Source organism: Chiloscyllium punctatum, unplaced genomic scaffold (genome assembly GCF_047496795.1).
Source record: "Chiloscyllium punctatum isolate Juve2018m unplaced genomic scaffold, sChiPun1.3 scaffold_534, whole genome shotgun sequence".
Taxonomy (NCBI): Eukaryota; Metazoa; Chordata; class Chondrichthyes; order Orectolobiformes; family Hemiscylliidae; genus Chiloscyllium; species Chiloscyllium punctatum.
The window spans coordinates 25001-37500 of NW_027310268.1; positions in this window are offsets into that span (position 1 = coordinate 25001).

A 12500-nucleotide genomic window follows, 5' to 3' on the forward strand; every position below is an offset into this window, starting at 1 on the left:
ACTTAGAATTTTTTCGACTTGGTATAAATCAGTAACCACTGACACTTAGAATTTTTTCGGGTTGGTATAAATCAGTAACCACTGACACTTAGAATATTTTCGGGTCGGTACAAATCAGTAACCACTGACACTTAGAATATTTTCGGGTTGGTATAAATCAGTAACCACTGACACTTAGAATTTTTTCGAGTTGGTATAAATCAGTAACCACTGACACTTAGAATTTTTTCGGGTTGGTATAAATCAGTAACCACCGACACTTAGAATATTTTCGGGTTGGTATAAATCAGTAACCACCGACACTTAGAATTTTTTCGGCTCAGTAGAAATCAGTAACCAAGCGCATTTTTGAATTGGTTACTGATTTCTCCGTTCGAGTTGCGGCTGCGGTTGGCTTCAAATAGTGGTGGGGGCTTAATTATCGCCGAGGGGAGCATGTCCCGGTGGTGTGGCCGAGGATGGAGTGCCTTTTGAAGGGGGTGTTTCTGAATTTGGACCCTTTTTGAGTTGCATGGCCGGATGGGTGTGGTTTTGAAGGGTGTGTCTGTCTGGAGTGGCACCGGCGTTGGTGTGAGGCTGAGGGTGGGCGTTCGGTTCCTGGTTAGGGATAGGGAAAGGGTGAGACTTAGCTTTAGTGCTCGTGCCCCCGATTTTGGTAATGTTTGACGTCAATTTTCCAAGGAGGCGAATGCAAGGCTTCAGAGGGACTTTGAGTGTTCGGGGGCGGGGTAGCTCAGCCGGATTTGCCCCGGCGGTTCTGCGGACGGTGTTGACTTCGAGGGCGGACCGGCCCCCGTGTTCAGTCCGAATATCGTGCATTGTTAACGGCGGGAAGTGTTCCAAAAGGGAATGGGATTGAATGTGACTGCTGAAGCCGACTTTGAGACCTGTAACGCGGGTAGCTCAGCCGGATTTGACCCGGCGGTTCTGGCGACGGTCTCGCCTTCGAGGGGGGAGCGCCCCGCGTGTTCAGGCCGAATTTTGTGCATTTCCATCGGCGGGAAGAGGTCCAAACGGGAATGGGATTGAATGTGACTGCTGAAGCCGACATTGAGACCTCTAACGCGGGTAGCTCGGCAGGATTTGACCCGGCGGTTCTGCCGAAGGTCTCACCTTCGAGGGGGGAGCGTCCCGCGTGTTCAGGCCGAATATCGTGCATTGTTAACGGCGGGAAGTGTTCCAAAAGGGAATGGGATTGAATGTGACTGCTGAAGCCGACATTGAGACCTCTAACGCGGGTAGCTCGGCCGGATTTGACCCGGCGGTTCTGGCGACGGTCTCGCCTTCGAGGGGGGAGCGTCCCGCGTGTTCAGGCCGAATTTTGTGCATTTCCATCGGCGGGAAGAGGTCCAAACGGGAATGGGATTGAATGTGACTGCTGAAGCCGACATTGAGACCTCTAACGCGGGTAGCTCGGCCGGATTTGACCCGGCGGTTCTGCCGAAGGTCTCACCTTCGAGGGGGGAGCCTCCCGCGTGTTCAGGCCGAATTTTGTGCATTTCCATCGGCGGGAAGAGGTCCAAACGGGAATGGGATTGAATGTGACTGCTGAAGCCGACATTGAGACCTCTAACGCGGGTAGCTCGGCCGGATTTGACCCGGCGGTTCTGCCGAAGGTCTCACCTTCGAGGGGGGAGCGCCCACCGTGTACAGGCCGATTTTCATGCATTTCCAACCGTGGGAAGGGGTCCGAAAGGGGATGGGGGTGAACGTGACTGCTCAACCCGACTTTGAGACCTGTAACGCGGGTAGCTCAGCCGGATTTGACCCGGCGGTTCTGGCGACGGTCTCGCCTTCGAGGGGGGAGCGTCCCGCGTGTTCAGGCCGAATTTTGTGCATTTCCATCGGCGGGAAGAGGTCCAAACGGGAATGGGATTGAATGTGACTGCTGAAGCCGACATTGAGACCTCTAACGCGGGTAGCTCGGCAGGATTTGACCCGGCGGTTCTGCCGAAGGTCTCACCTTCGAGGGGGGAGCGCCCACCGTGTACAGGCCGATTTTCATGCATTTCCAACCGTGGGAAGGGGGCCGAAAGGGGATGGGGGTGAATGTGACTGCTCAACCCGACTTTGAGGCATCTAACCCGGGTAGCTCAGCCGGGTTTGACCCGGCGGTTCTGCCGACGGCCTCGCCTTCGAGGGGGGAGCGTCCCCCGTGTACAGGCCGATTTTCATGCATTTCGAACCGTGGGAAGTGGCCCAAAAGGGGATGGGAGTGAATGTGACTGCTCAACCCGACTTTGGCGCTTCCGAGCCGGGTAGCTCAGCCGGGTTTGACCCGGCGGTTCTGCCGACGGTCTCGTCTTCGAGGCGGGTGCCTCCCCCGTGTACAGGCCGATTTTCATGCATTTCGTACCGTGGGAAGTGGTCCAAAAGGGAATGGGGGTGGACGTGACTGCTCATACCGACATCGAGACTTGTAAGCCGTGTAGCTCGGCCGGGTTTGATCCGGCGGGTCTGCCGACGGTCTCGTCTTCGAGAGGGGGGCCTCCCCCGTGTACAGGCCGATTTTCGTGCATTTCCAACGGTGGGAAGAGGTTCAAAAGGGGATGGGGGTGAATGTGACTGCTCAACCCGACTCTGAGGCTTCTAACCCGGGTAGCCCGGCCGGGTTTGACCCGGCGGTTCTGCCGTCGGTCTCGCCTTCGAGGGCGGAGCCTCCCCCGTGTACAGGCCGATTTTCGTGCATTTCAAACCGTGGGAAGCGGTCCAAAAGGGGATGGGAGTGAATGTGACTGCTCATACCGACCTTGGCGCTTCCGACCCGGGTAGCTCAGCCGGGTTTGACCCGGCGGTTCTGCCGACGGTCTCGTCTTCGAGGCGGGTGCCTCCCCCGTGTACAGGCCGATTTTCATGCATTTCGTACCGTGGGAAGTGGTCCAAAAGGGAATGGGGGTGAATGTGACTGCTCAACCCGACTCTGAGGCTTCTAACCCGGGTAGCTCGGCCGGGTTTGACCCGGCGGTTCTGCCGTCGGTCTCGCCTTCGAGAGGGGCGCCTCCCCCGTGTACAGGCCGATTTTCGTGCATTTCCAACGGTGGGAAGAGGTTCAAAAGGGGATGGGGGTGAATGTGACTGCTCAACCCGACTCTGAGGCTTCTAACCCGGGTAGCCCGGCCGGGTTTGACCCGGCGGTTCTGCCGTCGGTCTCGCCTTCGAGGGCGGAGCCTCCCCCGTGTACAGGCCGATTTTCGTGCATTTCAAACCGTGGGAAGCGGTCCAAAAGGGGATGGGAGTGAATGTGACTGCTCATACCGACCTTGGCGCTTCCGACCCGGGTAGCTCAGCCGGGTTTGACCCGGCGGTTCTGCCGACGGTCTCGCCTTCGAGGGGGGAGCGTCCCCCGTGTTCAGGCCGAATTTTGTGCATTTCGAACCGTGGGAAGTTGCCCAAAAGTCGATGGGAGTGAATGTGACTGCTCAACCCGACTTTGGCGCTTCCGAGCCGGGTAGCTCAGCCGGGTTTGACCCGGCGGTTCTGCCGACGGTCTCGTCTTCGAGGCGGGTGCCTCCCCCGTGTACAGGCCGATTTTCATGCATTTCGTACCGTGGGAAGTGGTCCAAAAGGGAATAGGGGTGGACGTGACTGCTCATACCGACATTGAGACTTGTAAGCCGTGTAGCTCGGCCGGGTTTGATCCGGCGGGTCTGCCGACGGTCTCGTCTTCGAGGCGGGTGCCTCCCCCGTGTACAGGCCGATTTTCGTGCATTTCGAACCGTGGGAAGTGGTCCAAAAGGGGATGGGGGTGGACGTGACTGCTCAACCCGACTTTGAGGCTTCTAACCCGGGTAGCTCGGCCGGGTTTGACCCGTCGATTCTGCCGATGGTCTCGTTTTGGAGGGGGGAGCCTCCCCCGTGTTCAGTCCGATTTTCGTGCATTTCGAACCGTGGGAAGTGGCCCAAAAGGGGATGGGAGTGAATGTGACTGCTCATACCGACTTTGGCGCTTCCGAGCCTGGTAGCTCAGCCGGGTTTGATCCGGCGGTTCTGCCGACGGTCTCGTCTTCGAGGCGGCTCCCTCCCCCGTGTACAGGCCGATTTTCATGCATTTGCAACGGTGGGAAGTTGCCCAAAAGGGGATGGGAGTGAATGTGACTGCTCAACCCGACTTTGGCGCTTCCGAGCCTGGTAGCTCAGCCGGGTTTGAACCGGCGGTTCTGCCGACGGTCTCGTCTTCGAGGCGGCTCCCTCCCCCGTGTACAGGCCGATTTTCGTGCATTTCGAACCGTGGGAAGTGGTCCAAAAGGGAATGGGGGTGGACGTGACTGCTCAACCCGACTCTGAGGCTTCTAACCCGGGTAGCTCGGCCGGGTTTGATCCGGCGGTTCTGCCGACGGTCTCGTCTTCGAGGCCGGTGCCTCCCCCGTGTACAGGCCGATTTTCGTGCATTTCCAACGGTGGGAAGTGGTCCAAAAGGGAATGGGGGTGGACGTGTCTGCTCATACCGACTTTGAGACTTGTAAGCCGGGTAGCTCAGCCGGGTTTGTTCCGGCGGTTCTGCCGACGGTCTCGTCATCGAGGGGGGAGCCTCCCCCGTGTCCAGGCCGATTTTCATGCATTTCCAACCGTGGGAAGTGGTCCAAAAGGGAATGGGGGTGAATGTGACTGCTCATACCGACTTTGAGACTTTTAAGCCGGGTAGCTCAGCCGGGTTTGACCCGGCGGTTCTGCCGACGGTCTCGCCTTCGAGGGGGGAGCGTCCCCCGTGTTCAGGCCGAATTTTGTGCATTTCGAACCGTGGGAAGTTGCCCAAAAGTCGATGGGAGTGAATGTGACTGCTCAACCCGACTTTGAGACTTGTAAGCCGGGTAGCTCAGCCGGGTTTGACCCGGCGGTTCTGCCGACGGTCTCGTCTTCGAGGCGGGTGCCTCCCCCGTGTACAGGCCGATTTTCATGCATTTCGTACCGTGGGAAGCGGTCCAAAAGGGGATGGGAGTGAACGTGACTGCTCATACCGACTTTGGCGCTTCCGAGCCGGGTAGCTCAGCCGGGTTTGACCCGGCGGGTCTGCCGACGGTCTCGCCTTCGAGGGGGGAGCGTCCCCCGTGTTCAGGCCGAATCTTGTGCATTTCGAACCGTGGGAAGTTGCCCAAAAGTCGATGGGAGTGAATGTGACTGCTCAACCCGACTTTGAGACTTGTAAGCCGGGTAGCTCAGCCGGGTTTGACCCGGCGGTTCTGCCGACGGTCTCGTCTTCGAGGCCGGTGCCTCCCCCGTGTACAGGCCGATTTTCGTGCATTTCCAACGGTGGGAAGTGGTCCAAAAGGGAATGGGGGTGGACGTGTCTGCTCATACCGACTTTGAGACTTGTAAGCCGGGTAGCTCAGCCGGGTTTGTTCCGGCGGTTCTGCCGACGGTCTCGTCATCGAGGGGGGAGCCTCCCCCGTGTCCAGGCCGATTTTCATGCATTTCCAACCGTGGGAAGTGGTCCAAAAGGGAATGGGGGTGAATGTGACTGCTCATACCGACTTTGAGACTTTTAAGCCGGGTAGCTCGGCCGGGTTTGACCCGGCGGTTCTGCCGACGGTCTCGTCTTCGAGGCGGGTGCCTCCCCCGTGTACAGGCCGATTTTCGTGCATTTCGAACCGTGGGAAGTGGTCTAAAAGTCGATGGGAGTGAACGTGACTGCTCAACCCGACTTTGAGACTTGTAAGCCGGGTAGCTCAGCCAGGTTTGACCCGGCGGTTCTGCCGACGGTCTCGCCTTCGAGGGCGGACCCTCCCCCGTGTACAGGCCGGTTTTCGTGCATTTCGAACCGTGGGAAGTGATCCAAAAGGGAATGGGGGTGAACGTGACTGCCCAACCCGGCTTTGAGACTTGTAAGCCGGGTAGCTCAGCCGGGTTGGACCCGGCGGTTCTGCCGACGGTCTCGACTTCGAGGCGGGTGCCTCCCCCGTGTACAGGCCGATTTTCATGCATTTGCAACGGTGGGAAGTTGCCCAAAAGTCGATGGGAGTGAATGTGACTGCTCAACCCGACTTCGAGACTTGTAAGCCGGGTAGCTCAGCCGGGTTTGACCCGGCGGTTCTGCCGACGGTCTCGCCTTCGAGGGGGGAGCCTCCCCCGTGTACAGGCCGATTTTCGTGCATTTCCAACGGTGGGAACAGGTTCAAAAGGGGATGGGAGTGATTGTGACTGCTCAACCCGACTCTAGGGCTTCTAACCCGGGTAGCCCGGCCGGGTTTGACCCGGCGGTTCTGCCGACGGTCTCGTCTTCGAGGCGGGTGCCTCCCCCGTATACAGGCCGATTTTCATGCATTTCGAACCGTGGGAAGTGGTCCAAAAGGGAATGGGGGTGGACGTGTCTGCTCATACCGACTTTGAGACTTGTAAGCCGGGTAGCTCAGCCGGGTTTGATCCGGCGGTTCTGCCGACGGTCTCGCCTTCGAGGGGGGAGCCTCCCCCGTGTTCAGTCCGATTTCCATGCATTTCCAACCGTGGGAAGTTGCCCAAAAGGGGATGGGAGTGAATGTGACTGCTCAACCCGACTTTGGCGCTTCCGAGCCGGGTAGCTCAGCCGGGTTTGACCCGGCGGTTCTGCCGACGGTCTCGTCTTCGAGGCGGGTGCCTCCCCCGTATACAGGCCGATTTTCATGCATTTCGAACCGTGGGAAGTGGTCCAAAAGGGAATGGGGGTGGACGTGTCTGCTCATACCGACTTTGAGACTTGTAAGCCGGGTAGCTCAGCCGGGTTTGATCCGGCGGTTCTGCCGACGGTCTCGCCTTCGAGGGGGGAGCCTCCCCCGTGTTCAGTCCGATTTCCATGCATTTCCAACCGTGGGAAGTTGCCCAAAAGGGGATGGGAGTGAATGTGACTGCTCAACCCGACTTTGGCGCTTCCGAGCCGGGTAGCTCAGCCGGGTTTGACCCGGCGGTTCTGCCGACGGTCTCGTCTTCGAGGCGGGTGCCTCCCCCGTGTACAGGCCGATTTTCATGCATTTGGAACCGTGGGAAGTGGTCCAAAAGGGAATGGGGGTGGACGTGACTGCTCATACCGACTTTGAGACTTGTAAGCCGGGTAGCTCAGCCGGGTTTGACCCGGCGGTTCTGCCGACGGTCTCGCCTTCGAGGGGGGAGCCTCCCCCGTGTTCAGTCCGATTTTCGTGCATTTCCCACGGTGGGAAATGGTATCTTTCATTACGGGGACAAGGGTCTGAAGCGGTGAAGTCAGTAACCGGCATAGTTAAGGAAAGGGTTCGAATTTTCTCAACAGTACGAAAAAAGTGAGCAGGGAAGCTAGAGAAGGTGTCAGTGAGTCCCAAACGAGTGAACCGCAAAACTTAGGGAAATGCCCGAAAGCGTTTTAAAGGGTGAAATCGGGAACGAGGAAATGATCGGAAAGTGCCTGAAAGTGCTAAATGAGTAAACAGAAAAACGAAGAAAAATGTTTGAAAAGAAGAAGTGAGTAACCAGGAAAACTTAGAAAAATGTTCAAAACGAAGAAATCAGTAACCAGGAAAACTTAGAAAAATGATCAAAAAGAAGAAATGAGTAACCAGGAAAACTTAGAAAAATGTTTAAAAAGAAGAAATCAGTAACCAGGAAAACTTAGGAAAATGTTTAAAAAGAAGAAATCAGTAACCAGAAAAACTGCGAAAAATGTTTAAAAAGAAGAAATGAGTAACCAGAAAAACTTAGAAAAATGTTTAAAAAGAAGAAATCAGTAACCAGGAAAACTTAGAAAAATGTTTAAAAAGAAGAAATCAGTAACCAGGAAAACTTAGAAAAATGTTATAAAAGAAGAAGTGAGTAACCAGAAAAACTTAGAAAAATGTTTAAAAAGAAGAAATCAGTAACCAGAAAAACTGCGAAAAATGTTTAAAAAGAAGAAATCAGTAACCAGACAAACTGCGAAAAATGTTTAAAAAGAAGAAATCAGTAACCAGGAAAACTTAGAAAAATGTTTAAAAAGAAGAAGTGAGTAACCAGAAAAACTTAGAAAAATGTTTAAAAAGAAGAAATCAGTAACCAGAAAAACTTAGAAAAATGTTTAAAAAGAAGAAATCAGTAACCAGAAAAACTGCGAAAAATGTTTAAAAAGAAGAAATCAGTAACCAGAAAAACTTAGAAAAATGTTTAAAAAGAAGAAGTGAGTAACCAGAAAAACTTAGAAAAATGTTTAAAAAGAAGAAATCAGTAACCAGAAAAACGGCGAAAAATGTTTAAAAAGAAGAAATCAGTAACCAGACAAACTGCGAAAAATGTTTAAAAAGAAGAAATCAGTAACCAGAAAAACTTAGAAAAATGTTTAAAAAGAAGAAATCAGTAACCAGAAAAACTTAGAAAAATGTTTCAAAAGAAGAAGTGAGTAACCAGAAAAACTTAGAAAAATGTTTAAAAAGAAGAAGTGAGTAACCAGAAAAACTTAGAAAAATGTTTAAAAAGAAGAAATCAGTAACCAGAAAAACTTAGAAAAATGTTTAAAAAGAAGAAATCAGTAACCAGAAAAACTGCGAAAAATGTTTAAAAAGAAGAAATCAGTAACCAGACAAACTGCGAAAAATGTTTAAAAAGAAGAAATCAGTAACCAGGAAAACTTAGAAAAATGTTTAAAAAGAAGAAGTCAGTAACCAGAAAAACTTAGAAAAATGTTTAAAAAGAAGAAATCAGTAACCAGAAAAACTTAGAAAAATGTTTAAAAAGAAGAAATCAGTAACCAGAAAAACTGCGAAAAATGTTTAAAAAGAAGAAATCAGTAACCAGAAAAACTTAGAAAAATGTTTAAAAAGAAGAAGTGAGTAACCAGAAAAACTTAGAAAAATGTTTAAAAAGAAGAAATCAGTAACCAGAAAAACGGCGAAAAATGTTTAAAAAGAAGAAATCAGTAACCAGACAAACTGCGAAAAATGTTTAAAAAGAAGAAATCAGTAACCAGAAAAACTTAGAAAAATGTTTCAAAAGAAGAAGTGAGTAACCAGAAAAACTTAGAAAAATGTTTAAAAAGAAGAAGTGAGTAACCAGAAAAACTTAGAAAAATGTTTAAAAAGAAGAAATCAGTAACCAGAAAAACTTAGAAAAATGTTTAAAAAGAAGAAATCAGTAACCAGAAAAACTGCGAAAAATGTTTAAAAAGAAGAAATCAGTAACCAGACAAACTGCGAAAAATGTTTAAAAAGAAGAAATCAGTAACCAGGAAAACTTAGAAAAATGTTTAAAAAGAAGAAGTGAGTAACCAGAAAAACTTAGAAAAATGTTTAAAAAGAAGAAATCAGTAACCAGAAAAACTTAGAAAAATGTTTAAAAAGAAGAAATCAGTAACCAGAAAAACTGCGAAAAATGTTTAAAAAGAAGAAATCAGTAACCAGAAAAACTTAGAAAAATGTTTAAAAAGAAGAAGTGAGTAACCAGAAAAACTTAGAAAAATGTTTAAAAAGAAGAAATCAGTAACCAGAAAAACGGCGAAAAATGTTTAAAAAGAAGAAATCAGTAACCAGACAAACTGCGAAAAATGTTTAAAAAGAAGAAATCAGTAACCAGAAAAACTTAGAAAAATGTTTCAAAAGAAGAAGTGAGTAACCAGAAAAACTTAGAAAAATGTTTAAAAAGAAGAAGTGAGTAACCAGAAAAACTTAGAAAAATGTTTAAAAAGAAGAAATCAGTAACCAGAAAAACTTAGAAAAATGTTTAAAAAGAAGAAATCAGTAACCAGAAAAACTTAGAAAAATGTTTAAAAAGAAGAAATCAGTAACCAGAAAAACTGCGAAAAATGTTTAAAAAGAAGAAATCAGTAACCAGACAAACTGCGAAAAATGTTTAAAAAGAAGAAATCAGTAACCAGAAAAACTTAGAAAAATGTTTAAAAAGAAGAAATCAGTAACCAGAAAAACTTAGAAAAATGTTTAAAAAGAAGAAATCAGTAACCAGAAAAACTGCGAAAAATGTTTAAAAAGAAGAAATCAGTAACCAGACAAACTGCGAAAAATGTTTAAAAAGAAGAAATCAGTAACCAGGAAAACTTAGAAAAATGTTTAAAAAGAAGAAGTGAGTAACCAGAAAAACTTAGAAAAATGTTTAAAAAGAAGAAATCAGTAACCAGAAAAACTTAGAAAAATGTTTAAAAAGAAGAAATCAGTAACCAGAAAAACTGCGAAAAATGTTTAAAAAGAAGAAATCAGTAACCAGAAAAACTTAGAAAAATGTTTAAAAAGAAGAAGTGAGTAACCAGAAAAACTTAGAAAAATGTTTAAAAAGAAGAAATCAGTAACCAGAAAAACGGCGAAAAATGTTTAAAAAGAAGAAATCAGTAACCAGACAAACTGCGAAAAATGTTTAAAAAGAAGAAATCAGTAACCAGAAAAACTTAGAAAAATGTTTAAAAAGAAGAAATCAGTAACCAGAAAAACTTAGAAAAATGTTTCAAAAGAAGAAGTGAGTAACCAGAAAAACTTAGAAAAATGTTTAAAAAGAAGAAGTGAGTAACCAGAAAAACTTAGAAAAATGTTTAAAAAGAAGAAATCAGTAACCAGAAAAACTTAGAAAAATGTTTAAAAAGAAGAAATCAGTAACCAGAAAAACTTAGAAAAATGTTTAAAAAGAAGAAATCAGTAACCAGGAAAACTTAGAAAAATGTTTAAAAAGAAGAAATCAGTAACCAGAAAAACTGCGAAAAATGTTTAAAAAGAAGAAATGAGTAACCAGGAAAACTTAGAAAAATGTTTAAAAAGAAGAAGTGAGTAACCAGAAAAACTTAGAAAAATGTTTAAAAAGAAGAAATCAGTAACCAGACAAACTTAGAAAAATGTTTAAAAAGAAGAAATCATTAACCAGACAAACTGCGAAAAATGTTTAAAAAGAAGAAATCAGTAACCAGAAAAACTTAGAAAAATGTTTAAAAAGAAGAAATCAGTAACCAGAAAAACTTAGAAAAATGTTTAAAAAGAAGAAATCAGTAACCAGGAAAACTTAGAAAAATGTTTAAAAAGAAGAAGTGAGTAACCAGAAAAACTTAGAAAAATGTTTAAAAAGAAGAAATCAGTAACCAGAAAAACGGCGAAAAATGTTTAAAAAGAAGAAATCAGTAACCAGACAAACTGCGAAAAATGTTTAAAAAGAAGAAGTCAGTAACCAGAAAAACTTAGAAAAATGTTTAAAAAGAAGAAATGAGTAACCAGAAAAACTTAGAAAAATGTTTAAAAAGAAGAAATCAGTAACCAGAAAAACTTAGAAAAATGTTTAAAAAGAAGAAGTGAGTAACCAGGAAAACTTAGAAAAATGTTTAAAAAGAAGAAATGAGTAACCAGAAAAACTTAGAAAAATGTTTAAAAAGAAGAAATCAGTAACCAGAAAAACTTAGAAAAATGTTTAAAAAGAAGAAATGAGTAACCAGAAAAACTTAGAAAAATGTTTAAAAAGAAGAAATCAGTAACCAGAAAAACGGCGAAAAATGTTTAAAAAGAAGAAATCAGTAACCAGAAAAACGGCGAAAAATGTTTAAAAAGAAGAAATCAGTAACCAGAAAAACTTAGAAAAATGTTTAAAAAGAAGAAGTGAGTAACCAGAAAAACTTAGAAAAATGTTTAAAAAGAAGAAATGAGTAACCAGAAAAACTTAGAAAAATGTTTAAAAAGAAGAAATCAGTAACCAGAAAAACTTAGAAAAATGTTTAAAAAGAAGAAATGAGTAACCAGAAAAACGGCGAAAAATGTTTAAAAAGAAGAAATCAGTAACCAGAAAAACGGCGAAAAATGTTTAAAAAGAAGAAATCAGTAACCAGACAAACTGCGAAAAATGTTTAAAAAGAAGAAATCAGTAACCAGAAAAACTTAGAAAAATGTTTAAAAAGAAGAAATCAGTAACCAGGAAAACTTGGAAAAAAACACTTAGAAAAATTTTCAGCAAAGTGTGAAAAATATTCTAAGTGTCAGCGGAGGAAAATGCTGCAGCATCGGGAAAGATTCGCAAACTTACACCGAACATGTGCTCCGAAGTGCCGGAGGAATTGGGTGAATTGAGCCCGGCAAATGGCCAGCTGTCGTTTTGTGCCTGCAGCCCGAAAACTTTAACTTTGTCTGTCGCGGAAGTCCGGACCGAGAAAAATCCAAACGGTTTTGACCGGACCGAGTTCCAGACCGATGCAGTCAAATTTGGAATTCAGACCCATTCAGTGCCACTTGTAGTTTTTCCGCAGTGAGGTTGGCGGGGTACCCGGAGATATATGGGAACACGATTTTTAGAACAAAATGGCGGCGCGGGACCGTTCTGAAAGGCATCCGAAAAACGGTTCCACGGGCATAGCACTTTAATGACAGGTATGAGTGCATGCCGGAGAGCTCTTGGAAGTCGAATTTTTGACACTTTGTCAATTTTTTGACAGATTTGACAAACTCTTTCTGTCTGTTCTAAGAGTCAGTCAGAGACTTGTGCGGCGGTCTTTTGACACTATTGGAGGGCGGGCAAACCCCACGTTGACTCCGGCCGTCCCTCCACAGGCGCTCGTGTCCAAAATGAAGGCGAGAGACGCGAGTGGCCTGGTTCCCTTGGGTGTTGCCAAGAAGGCTGCG